Source organism: Hordeum vulgare, chromosome 2H (genome assembly GCF_904849725.1).
Source record: "Hordeum vulgare subsp. vulgare chromosome 2H, MorexV3_pseudomolecules_assembly, whole genome shotgun sequence".
NCBI lineage: Eukaryota > Viridiplantae > Streptophyta > Magnoliopsida > Poales > Poaceae > Hordeum > Hordeum vulgare.
Window position 1 is genome coordinate 18,609,252 of NC_058519.1, and position 15,911 is coordinate 18,625,162.

Here is a 15,911-nt window from a genome sequence, read left to right on the forward strand (position 1 = left end):
GAGATTGAACAAGGTATAGGTATACCGACGATCGAATCTCGGGCAAGTTCTATACCGACAGACAAAGGGAATTGTATACGGGATTGATTGAATCCTTGACATCGTGGTTCATCCGATGAGATCATCGTGGAGCAAGTGGCAGCCACCATGGGTATCCAGACCCCGCTGATGGTTATTGGCCGGAGAGGTGTCTCGGTCATGTCTACCTGTCTCCCGAACTCGTAGGGTCTACACACATAAGGTTCGATGACGCTAGGGTTATAGGGAATTATTATACGAGGTTACCAAAAGTTGTTCGGAGTCCCGGATGAGATCCCGGACGTCACGAGGAGCTCCGGAGGTAAAGATTGATATATAGGATGGATGGTTTTGCACATCGGAAATGTTTCAGGAGTCACCGGTAATGTACCGGGACCACCGGGACGACCGGAAATGGTCCCGGGGGTCCACCGGGAGGGGCCACCAGCCCCAAGAGGTAGCATGGGCCAAAAGAGGGAGGGCAACCAGCCCAAAGTGGGCTGGTGCACCTCCCACAAGGAGGCCCAAGGCGCAGGAGGTGGAGAGGGGGGAACCCTAGGCGCTGGTGGGCCTAAGGCCCACCTAGGGGTGCGCCACCTCTCCCCCTGCCCTGGCCACCGCACCTCCCATCTGGGGGGGCTGCCGCACCACCTAGGGTGGGAACCCTAGGGGTGGCACCCCCTTCCCCTCCTCCTATATATAGTGGGGGTTTTGGGGCTGTTTGACACACAGTTTCCCATCTCCCTCGGTGCAGCCCTGCCCCCCTTCCTCCTCCTCTCCCACGGTGCTTGGCGAAGCCCTGCCGGGAGACCTCGTCTCTCCATCGACACCACGCCGTCGTGCTGCCGGAGATGTCACCCAACCTCTCCCTCCTCCTTGCTGGATCAAGGTGCGGGAGACCTCACTGGGCTGCACATGTGTTGAACGCGGAGGTGTCGTGGTTCAGCACTAGATCGGAATCAGACCGCAATCTGAATCGCCGCGAGTACGACTCCATCAACCGCGTTCTAGCAACGCTTCCGCTTAGCGATCTTCGAATGAATGAAGATGCACTCACTCCTCTCTCGTTGCTGGTCTCTCCATAGGAAGATCTGAATATGTGTAGGAATTTTTTTGAATTTATGCTACGTTACCCAACAATAGCGTGGGGTGAATATTCGTGTGTGCTTGTTTGCTTTATCACTAAGTAGATTTATTTGCTGTTCTAAGTTGTTCTCTATCGTTAGTTATGGATATGAAACACGAAATGCCAAAAAAATTAGGTGTACTTGCTACTCATGGAGATGGGGAACCTCCTAAAACCCTCGATGCTCGTTGTGTGGATAATATTATGCAGTTCTTTAATAATCCTGAGAAAACCATATTAAATTATATAATGGGCTACACGTTCGATCAACGTGAATACTTTAGGTATTATCGCTTGACTCAAAAAGGGAAACTATTATGTGATCAAATTCATATGCTGAAATGGTATGCTTGGGAGCTATGCTCGAGATATGATATTACTTGTTGCTCTACGATGAAGGCTCAACACCTTCCCTTTTCTTATAAATTTAATGCTAATGAAACCTTGGCTTCTTATGCTAATGGTATATATGATTACTATGATGTGGAGCAAATAGAAGAGTTTCTTTCTTTTATGGGTGCTTATGAAATTGAAGCTCTGTTTAAAAGGTGTGATGATAATGATGATCCTGCTTACCGATCTGAAAATTTGGTTATGCTTCGTTATTGTTATACTCATTATGAATACTGGTCGTCAACCCGTGCATTTGCACGGGCTAGATTAATAACCTACAATGGGATGAAACTTCTGAGACTATCTTTCATTCATTGGGGGTAAAGACATATCCTAAATTTCTATTGGAAAAATTATTCAAGTGTCATCATAGTTCAAATTTAATGCTTCAAATAATAGAATGTCAAAGGACGCATATACTCAAATATTCTCTATCCACATAAAAATTAAATGATTTAATCTCCTCTAATCTTGGTACATAATTCCTTCAACACATTGGATTTTTTTTCTTTTTGAATTGTTCATTCACTTGACATCTATTACCATCAGTCTCTAGAGTAATTTAGAAGTTTACTTTAGATATATGATGAAAGAGCCTCACAGAATAAACAACAAAAAAAATTAGGTCTTTTTAAAGAGATGACGAATACAGACACACATGAGAGAACATTTTCTATTACTTTTGTTCTTGTTCCATAATTTTATCATAAAAGAACAAAATCCTAGTCTCCAACTGATATAATCATGCATTGAAAAAATAGTCATTGGGTTGAGCATCTGTTAGATGTTTCGATGGTTGCTCTTTTGTGCATCCCCTTGGCTTCCATCATATCCTAACGTACTGATCTAAACATATTCAATTTTATTATATTAGTAATTTCCTAAAAATAATAAAATACTAATAATACGTTAACATATATGGGCTGTTTGAATGGCAGCTGATGCCCACCTTACCAAAATACGGGGTTGACCACCAGCGTGGGTGTCTTTTGGTTGTCAACTAAATTTTTTAACCTACGCCAAAAGAATTGTCGCTACTTCATTTCCTGCACCAATGGGCTGTTCGTAGCGGCGAATTTTATGGCCAGTTTTTCGGCTCAGGCGCGATTCGGCGTGGCTGGCCTAGGCACCATCAAAATGACCGGCCTATAGACAAAAGTAAACTGTCTGTCTCTATTTTTAATTCACATGAACTTTGACTAATATGGTATATACAAAATATTATTTGAATGCATATTTTATTTAGCTAAATACTGATACAATGTTTTATTTAATAAAACACTGATAAAATATCGTATTTACCGAGATACTCCTTTAATATTTAACTAAAATTGTATTTATCAAACCGAACAAACTGACACACATGCCTCATTATCCATTATCTACCGTGAGTAGGTGGTTCCTACAAACTAACATGCATATTATTCCTACATATTACTTTGCCGAGTTGTCATTTTCAAAACTCAACAATTGCTATTTAAATGTTTGTCGAGTACCTGATAATATGAACTTCGCAAAGTTGATGGTTGTTGACCTCCGTCTAGCCGAGTGATGTTTGCCGAGAACAGAAATCGACAAACACAATGCATAGTTGTTTCTAGCTAGGACTTGCTAAGTGTGTTGGAAACTCACCGAATTCGGCGATTCCGGTCGTGAAATGGCATTAACAAAAAACCTTATCACCATCACGTCCCAAAAATGAACTGTGTAAAAATAAGTAGCTATATTTTTTAATGAAGATTGTTCTTATATACGTGTTTAGTTTTCTTGATTGTATGTAATATCGACCTTTATACCATGCATGCATGGTACACTTGAATTCGGTTTCATTTAGTCGGTGTAAGCTTTATTCATACATGTACATAGGTTTGGTCTACTTTGCAATTATCTGATTATGCCGCAAAATCTCGAACAAAACATGTTTAACATATTTGTCCTCTCAAAACCAAACATGCGTTTATCGTATTTTTAAGAAATATTAATTTACAAAAGGTATAGTTCATGGACTAATGTCACATGTAATTTTTACTCATTAACAATGAAAATTGAGTATCCTAGCAACCAGAAAAGCAGTTTGAGCGAAGTAGTCAACTGTAACCTCTAATGCATTAGGCAATGTAAAGTCTTGGCAGTCCTGGTGAGATATATAATTCATGCATCGGCCTATTTCGCAAGGCGGGGTTGCCATAGTTCCGCTGTAATTCACTCTTGTTCATCCAGAAAAGGTTAATTAGAATACCTTCAGTGTCACAATCTGATGCCTTTTGTCGATAAGATAAAAAAATGTGTAGATGCAAAGTGTATTACATGGAACACGAACATTTTTTTCTTGCGTATAATAACCTGTGCCAAACAATGTGCTACCCTGGAAAACAATTGATTGATCCTCCTTCACAGAAATTACATAGAACATAGAGAACATACCTTATTAAAATTGAATCCCTGTAGAAAATATAATATGTTTGGAACCTGAAAAAAAGTCGAGTCAGGTGAAATTCTTATAACACCCATGAAATCAGGCCCAATATCGAATGCGATAACAAAATGCACATATAGGATAAGCCGTCAAAAGCACAGTCCGAGTATAAGAGGTCATAAAAACAAACTGGATTAAAATGTATATTTTTTACTCTGCATGCCCCAAACAGACAATGATCTAATCAACCGAATTGTATATTTTACTACATGTCAGAGATTAAGAAAAAGGGAGAGGGTCAAGGGATATTGGTGGTATAAAATATGAGAAACTGAGACAAAAAGACAGCTGATATGTGCACTAAAAATGTGAAACTTGTTTAATTGAGTGAATCTCCATGCCCCCAAACAGGTAAATATCATAGAGAGATACATGTTAAAAATTCATTACAATTAAATACACCAAAAAATATATTATACTACCCCAGATCAAAACCAAACCATTTGCTTAATGGTTAGCTTATCACCTCGTCATTGGCTGCGATGGTGCCACGGCCAAGAAGAGCTTACCATATGTACCCCGGCTAGATAGGTTAGACAATGCTAGATTTCACACGCTGCATGGAGAGAGAAGCATTGTATTAACCCAATCCAATGGCTGGCAGGGCGATGTTTGATATATTATCCAGTGCATAGTGAAAGGTCCTGCACTGGACCTCATCACCCAATTTTATATAGCGCGTGGAGGCAGCCAATTATATAATCAGCTCATGATGTTCATCATGTACATGCAAATCTCGCTTTCCTATTTGCCGGTGGATATAACTTGCCGCGATCTCTTCGTCAGCTGCAACACACACAGAGAGAGGGACATGCTGATGCCTAATTGCATCAGAAGGAAGATACCAAGGCCAACGTGCCATGGTGCAGATAGATTTAGATGTGATTTGCGGCTGGATCTAACACGCCGTCGATGAAAGGAAAGACATGTTACTCTAACATGCCTATATGCCCTTCCACCTATGATTGGCACCAGATCGCCATGAAAGAGGCGATGAAGGCTTAGACCAACAACTCTTCGTTAGGGATTAACTAAAGGCGATTTCTTGAGATAACGATCTTGTTGGTAGGAAAATAGATGACGGCTTTTTTTTTGTTTTGGAAGAGGTCAATCTGGTAGTCCTTCCACGGCAAGAGTCTAATGGAAATAATTTATGGTTTTAGATTTTATCTATGAATAATTGAGGCTTACTTAACGTGGAGACTTGAGAATGTCTTTGTTACGTGTAGGCTGGGTCAGGTTGGTAGTTTTTCCCACGGCAATACTCTAGAGGCCGACCAGTTTTTTTAGTTATTTTACTGCAAGAGCAAAAGAAATAATATATATGTTTTTGCCTGGGACTAATTAACATGCGCGATTGAAAATATCAGTTACGTGTAGGCTGGGTCAGTCAGGTAGGCTACTTTTTTCTACCGCAGTAGTAACATAAAATTAAATGGTCTAGAAAAATACTGACTTAGGATGTTATGATTGGATCTGCACCGTAATAATTCGGTCCCACAAGATGAACGGCTCGTAAAATCTAATTAACGTGAGAATTTTTAAGGAGTCTCTAATTAGTATAAGTATAGATAATGCCCATATTTATCGATTTATGGAGAAATTCTACGATGCCCAAGAAGAGACTAATATTTTGCAGGAAACTATGGAAGAAGAAAATGCTGATACTGTGAGCTCATTAGATGAAAAAGATGACGAGGAGAGCGAAGAACAAAAGGAGGAAGAGCGGACTAGCTACCCGTGCCCACCTTCTAATAAGAATAACTCTTCAACTCATACATTGTTTAATTTCCCTTCGAAGGATGAATGCTATGTTTATTGCTATGATCCCTTGGATTTGTTTGAAATATCCCTTTTTGATGAACTTGATGCTAGCTATGATTATGGCCATGATGCCAATATGAATGATGCTTATGAAGATGAACTTGCTATAGTTCCTTATGTTAAACATGAAATTGTTGCTATCGCACCCACTTATGATAGTCCTATTATCTTTTTGAACTCTCCCAACTACACTATATCGGAGAAGTTTGCTCTTATTAGGGATTACATAGATGGGTTGCCTTCTACTATTACACATGATGATTTTTATGAATATAATATGGATATGCTTGCTGCTCCTACTTGCAATTATTATGACAGAGGAACTACATCTCCACCTCTCTATGTTTCCAAAACAATAAATAGCAAGAAACTGCTTATGCTATGTATTGGCCTTTACTTGATGTGCATGAATTGTTCTTTTATGACATGCCAATGCATAGGAAGAGAGTCAGACTTCGTCATTGCATGATATATGTTACCTTCTGCTCACTACTAAATTACAAATCATTGTCAATTGAAATTGGCTTTGATATACCTTGGGATCCGGGTGGATCCATTACTTGAGCACTTTATGCCTAGCTTAATGGCTTTAAAGAAAGCGCTGCCTGGGAGACAACCCGGAAGTTTTAGAGAGTCATTTATTTCTGTTGAGTGCTTTTATATAGTTTAAAAACAAAAAAAATATAGAGGGGAACTTAAAACTTTTTCAAAAAGAGAAGCGATTGAAAGGTGATGCATTGTGGAAGTGAGGGTCGACCTTGAACACTTGTGTTCATGCTCATGGAAACAATGTAGAATTCTTCATGGAAGTTTCTCGCACAAATAATTATGCCTTTGTAAATTTCCATTGTATTATAAAAATAATGTGCCAAGTAAAGCCTTTATGATTAGTTTGGGTGATAGTTGTTTGATCATGCTGAAAAAGACAGAAACTTTGTGCTCACAAAATTATTTTTAATACCTATCCACAAAGAGATTTTGAGTTGATTCTTTTTGCTGTTGATTGATATGAAAATTGCCCTAATTTTCATAATTTTTCAGAATTTTTGGAGTATCATAAGTATGGCATACGTTCAGATTACTACAGACTGTTCTGTTTTTGACAGATTCTGTTTTCTATGCATTGCTCTCTTATTTTGATGAATCTATGGGTAGTATCGGGGGGTATGAACCATGGTGAAGTTGGATTACAGTAGATATAATTCTAATATGAATTTGAAATGAGTACACAACAGTACTTAAAGTGGTGATTTACTTTATTATACTAACGGATCTCACGAAGGTTTTGTTGAGTTTTGTGTGATTGAAGTTTTCAAGTTTTGGGTGACACCACGATGGATGAAGGAATAAGGAGAGGCAAGAGCCTAAGCTTGGGGATGCCCGAGCATCTAAGCTTGGGGATGCCCCGGAAGGAATCCCCTCTTTCGTCTACAATCTATCGGTAATTTTACTCGGAGCTATATTTTTATTCGTCACATGATATGTGCAAATGCTTGGAGCGTCTTTTGTGTTTATTTTTCCTTTTTCTTTTATGCACCATGCTGGTATGAGATAGTCCTTGGTTGATTTATAGAATGCTCTTTGCACTTCACTTATATCTTTCGAGTATGGATTTATAGAATGCTTATGTGCTTCACTTATATCATTTGAAGTTTGGATTGCCTGTTTCCCTACACATAGAAAACCGCCATTTGTAGAATGCTCTTTTGCTTCACTTATATTTTTTAGAGCGGGGCCTATATTTTGTAGAAAGAATTAAAATCTCATGCTTCACTTATACCTATTTAGAGAGTTAACAGGAGTTGGTCATTCACATGGTTAGTCATAAAATCCTACATAAACTTGTAGATCACTGAATATGATATGTTTGATTCCTTGCAATAGTTTTGCGACATGAAGATGTGATATTAGAGTGATGCTAGTGAATAATTGTGTATTCATAGAAATACTTGTGTTAAGGTTTGTGATTCCTGTAGCATGCAGGTATGGTGAACCGTTATGTGACGAGGTCGGAGCATGATTTATTTATTGATTGTCATCCTTTGTGTGGAGGTCGGGACCGCGCGATGGTTAACTCCTACCAACCCTTCCCCTAGGAGCATGCGTGTAGTACCTTGTTTCGATGACTAATAGACTTTTGCAATAAGTATGTGAGTTCTTTATGACTAATGTTGAGTTCATGGATTATACGCAATCTCACCCTTCCACCATTGCTAGCCTCTCTAGTACCGCGCAACTTTCGCCGGTGCATTACACCCACCATATACCCTTCCTCAAAACAGCCACCATACCTACCTATTATGGCATTTCCATAGCCATTCTTAGATATATTTCCATGCAACTTCCATCGTTCCATTTATTATGACACGCACCATCATTGTCATATTGCTTTGCATGATCGTAAGATAGCTAGCATGATGTTTTCATGGCTTGTCCGTTTTTTGATGTCATTGCTACGCTAGATCATTGCACATCCCGGTACACCGCCGGAGGCATTCATATAGAGTCATATTTTGTTCTAAATATCGAGTTGTAAGTAAATAAAAGTGTGATGATCATCATTATTAGAGCATTGTCCCATGTGAGGAAGTAAAAAGAGGCCAAAGAAGCCCACCAAAAAAAAGAGAAAAAAAATAAAAAAATGAGAGAAAAGAGAGAAGGGACAATGCTACTATCCTTTACCACACTTGTGCTTCAAAGTAGCACCATGATCTTCATGATAGAGATTCTCCTATGTTGTCACTTTCAAATACTAGTGAGAAATTTTCATTATAGTACTTGGCTTGTATATTCCAATGATGGGCTTCCTAAAATTGCCCTAGGTCTTCGTGAGCAAGCGAGTTGGATGCACACCCACTAGTTTCATTTTGAACTTTCATACACTTCTAGCTCTTGTGCATCTGTTGCATGGCAATCCCTACTCACTCACATTGATATCTATTGATGGGCATCTCCATAGCCCGTTGATATGCCTAGTTGATGTGAGACTATCTCCTCCTTTTTGTCTTCCCCACAGCCACCATATTCTATTCCAACTACAATGCTATGTCCATGGCTCACGCTCATGTATTGCGTGAAAGTTGAAAAAGGTTTGAGAACACTAAAGTATGAAACAATTGCTTGGCTAAAACCGGGGTTGTGCATGATTTAAATACGTTGTGTGGGGAAGATGGAGCATAACCAGACTTTATGATTTTGTAGGGATAACTTTCTTTGACCACGATATTTTGAGAAGACATGATTCCTTTGTTAGTATGCTTGAAATATTATTATCTTTATGTCAAATGGTAGGCTATTGCTTCGAATCACTCGTGTTTTAGTATTCATGCCATGATTAGATTATATAATCAACATTATGCTAGGTAGCATTCCACATCAAAAATTATCTTTTTTATCATTTACCTACTCTGTTGGGGAACGTCGCATGGGAAACAAAAATTTTCCTACGCGCACGAAGACCTATCATGGTGATGTCCATCTACGAGAGGGGATGAGTGATCTACGAACCCTTGTAGATCGTATAGCAGAAGCGTTAGTGAACGCGGTTGATGTAGTGGAACGTCCTCACGTCCCTCGATCCGCCCCGCGAACAATCCCGCGATCAGTCCCACGATCTAGTACCGAACGGACGACACCTCCGCGTTCAGCACACGTACAGCTCGACGATGATCTCGGCCTTCTTGGTCCAGCAAGAGAGACGGAGAGGTAGAAGAGTTCTCCGGCAGCGTGACGGCGCTCCGGAGGTTGGTGATGACCTTGTCTCAGCAGGGCTCCGCCCGAGCTCCGCAGAAACGCGATCTAGAGGAAAAACCGTGGAGGTATGTGGTCGGGCTGCCGTGGAAAAGTCGTCTCAAATCAGCCCTAAAACCTCCGTATATATAGGTGGGAGGGAGGGGACCTTGCCTTGGGGCTCAAGGAGCCCCAAGGGGGTCGGCCGAGTCCAAGGGGGGAGGACTCCCCCCCCCCCCAAACCGAGTTGGACTTGGTTTGGTGGGAGGGAGTCCCCCTTCCTTCCCACCTCCTCCTTTTTTTTTCCTTTCTCTTGATTTTCTCTTCTTGGCGCATAGAGCCCTTTTGGGCTGTCCCACCAGCCCACTAAGGGCTGGTGTGCCACCCTCAAGGCCTATGGGCTTCCCCGGGGTGGGTTGCCCCCCCCCCCCCCCGGTGAACTCCCGGAACCCATTCGTCATTCCCGGTACATTCCCGGTAACTCCGAAAACCTTCCGGTAATCAAATGAGGTCATCCTATATATCAATCTTTGTTTCCGGACTATTCCGGAAACCCTCGTGACGTCCGTGATCTCATCTGGGACTCCGGACAACATTCGGTAACCAACCATATAACTCAAATACGCATAAAATAACGTCGAATCTTAAGTGTGCAGACCCTGCGGGTTCGAGAACTATGTAGACATGACCCGAGAGACTCCTCGGTCAATATCCAATAGCGGGACCTGGATGCCCATATTGGATCCTACATATTCTACGAAGATCTTATCGTTTGAACCTCAGTGCCAAGGATTCATATAATCCCGTACGTCATTCCCTTTGTCCTTCGGTATGTTACTTGCCCGAGATTCGATCGTTAGTATCCGTATACCTATTTCAATCTCGTTTACCGGTAAGTCTCTTTACTCGTTCCGTAATACAAGATCCCGCAACTTACACTAAGTTACATTGCTTGCAAGGCTTGTGTGTGATGTTGTATTACCGAGTGGGCCCCGAGATACCTCTCCGTCACACGGAGTGACAAATCCCAGTCTTGATCCATACTAACTCAACTAACACCTTCGGAGATACCTGTAGAGCATCTTTATAGTCACCCAGTTACGTTGCGACGTTTGATACACACAAAGCATTCCTCCGGTGTTAGTGAGTTATATGATCTCATGGTCATAGGAATAAATACTTGACACGCAGAAAACAGTAGCAACAAAAATGACACGATCAACATGCTACGTCTATTAGTTTGGGTCTAGTCCATCACATGATTCTCCTAATGACGTGATCCAGTTGTCAAGCAACAACACCTTGTTCATAATCAGAAGACACTGACTATCTTTGATCAACTGGCTAGCCAACTAGAGGCTTGCTAGGGACGGTGTTTTGTCTATGTATCCACACATGTAAATGAGTCTTCATTCAATACAATTATAGCATGGATAATAAACGATTATCTTGATACAGGAATTATAATAATAACTATATTTATTATTGCCTCTAGGGCATAATTCCAACAGTCTCCCACTTGCACTAGAGTCAATAATCTAGCCCTCACATCATCATGTGAATTACATTGTAATAAATCTAACACCCATACAGTTCTGGTGTTGATCATGCTTTGGCCGTGGAAGAGGTTTAGTCAGCGGGTCTGCTACATTCAGATCCGTGTGCACTTTGCATATATTCATGTCCTCTCCCTCGACGTAGTCGCGGATGAGGTTGAAGCGTCGTTTGATGTGTCTGGTCTTCTTGTGAAACCGTGATTCCTTTGCTAAGGCAATGGCACCAGTGTTGTCACAGAACAAGGTTATTGGATTCAGTGCGCTTGGCACCACTCCAAGATCCGTCATGAACTGCTTCATCCAGACACCCTCCTTAGCCGCCTCCGAGGCAGCCATGTACTCCGCTTCACATGTAGAATCTGCTACGACGCTTTGCTTGGAACTGCACCAGCTTACTGCACCCCCATTAAGAATAAATACGTATCCGGTTTGCGACTTAGAGTCGTCCGGATCTGTGTCAAAGCTTGCATCGACGTAACCTTTTACGGCGAGCTCTTCGTCACCTCCATACACGAGAAACATCTCCTTAGTCCTTTTCAGGTACTTCAGGATATTCTTGACCGCTGTCCAGTGATCCACTCCTGGATTACTCTGGAACCTACCTGCCATACTTATGGCCAGGCTAACATCCGGTCTAGTGCACAGCATCGCATACATGATAGAACCTATGGCTGAAGCATAGGGGACGGAGCGCATATGCTCTCTATCTTCATCAGTTGCTGGGCACTGAGTCTTACTCAATCTCGTACCTTGTAGAACTGGCAAGAACCCTTTCTTGGACTGTTCCATTTTGAACCTCTTCAAAACTTTATCAAGGTATGTGCTTTGTGAAAGTCCTATCAGGCGTTTTGATCTATCCCTATAGATCTTAATGCCTAGAATGTAAGCAGCTTCTCCTAGGTCCTTCATAGAGAAACTTTTATTCAAGTAATCCTTTATGCTCTCTAAAAACTCTACGTTGTTTCCAATCAGTAATATGTCATCCACATATAATATTAGAAACGCCACAGAGCTCCCACTCACTTTCTTGTAAATACAAGATTCTCCAACCACTTGTATAAACCCAAATGCTTTGATCACCTCATCAAAGCGTTTGTTCCAACTCCGAGATGCTTGCACCAGTCCATAAATGGATCGCTGGAGCTTGCACACCTTGTTAGCATTCTTAGGATCGACAAAACCTTCGGGTTGTATCATATACAACTCTTCCTTAAGGAAACCGTGAAGGAACGCCGTTTTGACATCCATCTGCCAGATTTCATAATCGAAAAATGCAGCTATTGCTAACATGATTCTGACGGACTTAAGCATCGCTACGGGTGAGAAATTCTCATCGTAGTCAACTCCTTGAACTTGTGAAAAACCCTTTGCCACAAGTCGAGCTTTATAAACGGTCACATTACCGTCAGCGTCCGTCTTCCTCTTAAAAATCCATTTGTTCTGAATGGCCTTGCGGCCCTCAGGCAGTACCTCCAAAGTCCACACTTTGTTCTCATACATGGATCCTATCTCGGACTTCATGGCTTCCAGCCATTTGTTGGAATCTGGGCCCACCATTGATTCTTCATAATTCGCAGGTTCATTGTTGTCTAACAACATGATTGATAAGACGGGATTACCGTACCACTCTGGAGCAGCACGTGGTCTCGTCGACCTGCGTGGTTCGACAGAAACTTGAACTGGAGTTTCATGATCATCATCATTAACTTCCTCCTCAACCGGTGTCGCAATGACAGAGGTTTCCCCTTGCCGTGCGCCACCATCCAGAGGGATGAGAGGTTCGACAACCTCGTCAAGTTCTATCTTCCTCCCACTCAATTCTCTTGAGAGAAACTCCTTCTCGAGAAAAGCTCCGTTTTTAGCAACAAACACTTTGCCCTCGGATTTGAGATAGAAGGTGTACCCAACTGTCTCTTTTGGGTAACCTATGAAGACGCACTTTTCCGCTTTGGGTTCCAGCTTTTCAGGCTGAAGCTTTTTGACATAAGCATCACATCCCCAAACTTTAAGAAACGACAACTTTGGCCTTTTGCCATACCACAGTTCGTATGGTGTCGTCTCAACGGATTTTGATGGTGCCCTATTTAAAGTGAATGCAGCTGTTTCTAATGCATAGCCCCAAAATGATAACGGCAAATCAGTAAGAGACATCATAGATCGCACCATCTCTAATAGAGTACGATTACGACGTTCGGACACACCATTACGCTGTGGTGTTCCAGGCGGTGTTAACTGTGAAACAATTCCACATTGTCTTAAGTGAGCACCAAACTCGAAACTCAGATATTCACCCCCACGATCAGACCGTAGGAACTTCATCTTCTTGTTACGATGATTTTCCACTTCACTCTGAAATTGCTTGAACTTTTCAAATGTTTAGGACTTGTGCTTCATCAAGTAGACATAACCATATCTACTTTAATCTTCAGTGAAGGTGAGAAAATAACGATATCCGCCGCGTGCCTCCACGCTCATCGGACCACACACATCGGTATGTATGATTTCCAACAAGTCACTTGCACGCTCCATTGTTCCTGAGAATGGAGTCTTAGTCATCTTGCCCATGAGGCATGGTTCGCACGTGTCAAGTGAATCAAAGTCAAGTGACTCCAAAAGTCCATCAACATGGAGTTTCTTCATGCGCTTTACACCAATATGACCTAAGCGGCAGTGCCACAAAAATATGGCGCTATCATTGTTAACTCTAACTCTTTTGGTCTCAATGTTATGTATATGCGTATCGCTATCAAGATTCAATATGAACAATCCTCTCACATTCGGTGCATGACCATAAAAGATGTTACTCATAGAAATAGAACAACCATTATTCTCTGACTTAAAAGAGTAACCGTCTCGCAATAAACAAGATCCAGATATAATGTTCATGCTCAACGCAGGCACTAAATAACAATGATTTAAGTTCATCACTAATCCTGACGGTAACTGAAGTGACACTGTGCCGACGGCGATTGCATCAACCTTGGAACCATTTCCTACGCGCATCGTCACTTCATCTTTCGCCAGCCTTCGCCTATTCCACAGTTCCTGTTTCGAGTTGCAAATATGAGCAACAGAACCGGTATCGAATACCCAGGCACTACTACGAGAGCCGGTTAAGTACACATCAATAACATGTATATCAAATATACCTGATTTTTCTTTGCCCGCCTTCTTATCTGCCAGATACTTGGGGCAATTGCGCTTCCAATGACCCATACCCTTGCAATAGTAACACTCCGTTTCCGGCTTAGGTCCAGCTTTGGGTTTCTTCGTCGGATTGGCAACAGGCTTGCCGCTCTTCTTCGAATTTCCCTTCTTGCCTTTGCTGTTTCTCTTGAAACTAGTGGTCTTATTCACCATCAACACTTGATGCTCTTTACGGAGTTCAGACTCTGCGACTTTCAGCATCGCAAACAACTCGCCGGGAGACTTGTTCATCCCTTGCATGTTGTAGTTCAACACAAAGCCTTTATAGCTTGGTGGCAGTGATTGAAGGATTCTGTCAGTGATAGCTTCTTGCGGGAGTTCAATCCCCAGCTCAGCTAGATGGTTTGAGTACCCAGACATTTTGAGCACATGTTCACTGACAGATGAGTTTTCCTCCATCTTGCAAGCATAGAATTTATCGGAGGTCTCATACCTCTCGATCCGGGCGTTCTTCTGAAAGATAAATTCCAACTCCTGGAACATCTCAAATGCTCCATGACGCTCAAAGCGACGTTGAAGTCCCGGTTCTAAGCCATACAAGACTGCACATTGAACTATTGAGTAGTCCTCCTTACGTGCTAACCAAGCGTTCTTAACATCTTGATCAGCCGTAGCGGGTGGTTCATCTCCTAACGCAGCATTAAGGACATAATCCTTCTTCCCAGCTTGTAAGATTAGCTTAAGATTACGAGCCCAGTCTACAAAGTTGCTTCCATCATCTTTCAACTTAGCTTTCTCTAGGAACGTATTAAAATTCAGGATGACTGTCGCGTGAGCCATGATCTACAACACAAATATTTCAAAGTGGACTTAGACTATGTTTAAGATAATTAGAGTTCAACTTAATCAAATTATTCACTAAACTCCCACTCAAAAAGTACATCTCTCTAGTCATTTGAGTGGTTCATGATCCACTTACACTAGCTCAAGTCCGATCTTCACGTGAGTTGAGTATAGTTTCAGTGGTAAGCATCCCTATGCTAATCATATCATCTATATGATTCATGATCGACCTTTCGGTCTCATGTGTTCCGAGGCCATGTCTGCACATGCTAGGCTCGTCAAGCTTAACCCGAGTATTCCGCGTGCGCAACTGTTTTGCACCCGTTGTATGTGAACGTTGAGTCTATCACACCCGATCATCACGTGGTGTCTCGAAACGACGAACTGTAGCAACGGTGCACAGCCGGGGAGAACACAATTTCGTATTGAAATTTTAGTGAGAGATCACCTCATAATGCTACCGACGTTTTAAGCAAAATAAGGTGCATAAAAGGATTAACATCACATGCAATTCATAAGTGACATGATATGGCAATCATCACGTGCTTCTTGATCTCCATCACCAAAGCACCGGCACGATCTTCTTGTCACCGGCGCCACACCATGATCTCCATCAACGTGTTGCCATCGGGGTTGTCGTGCTACTCATGCTATTACTACTAAAGCTACATCCTAGCAAAATAGTAAACGCATCTGCAAGCACACACGTTAGTATAAAGACAACCCTATGGCTCCTGCCGGTTGCCGTACCATCGACGTGCAAGTCGATATTTCTATTACAACATGATCATCTCATACA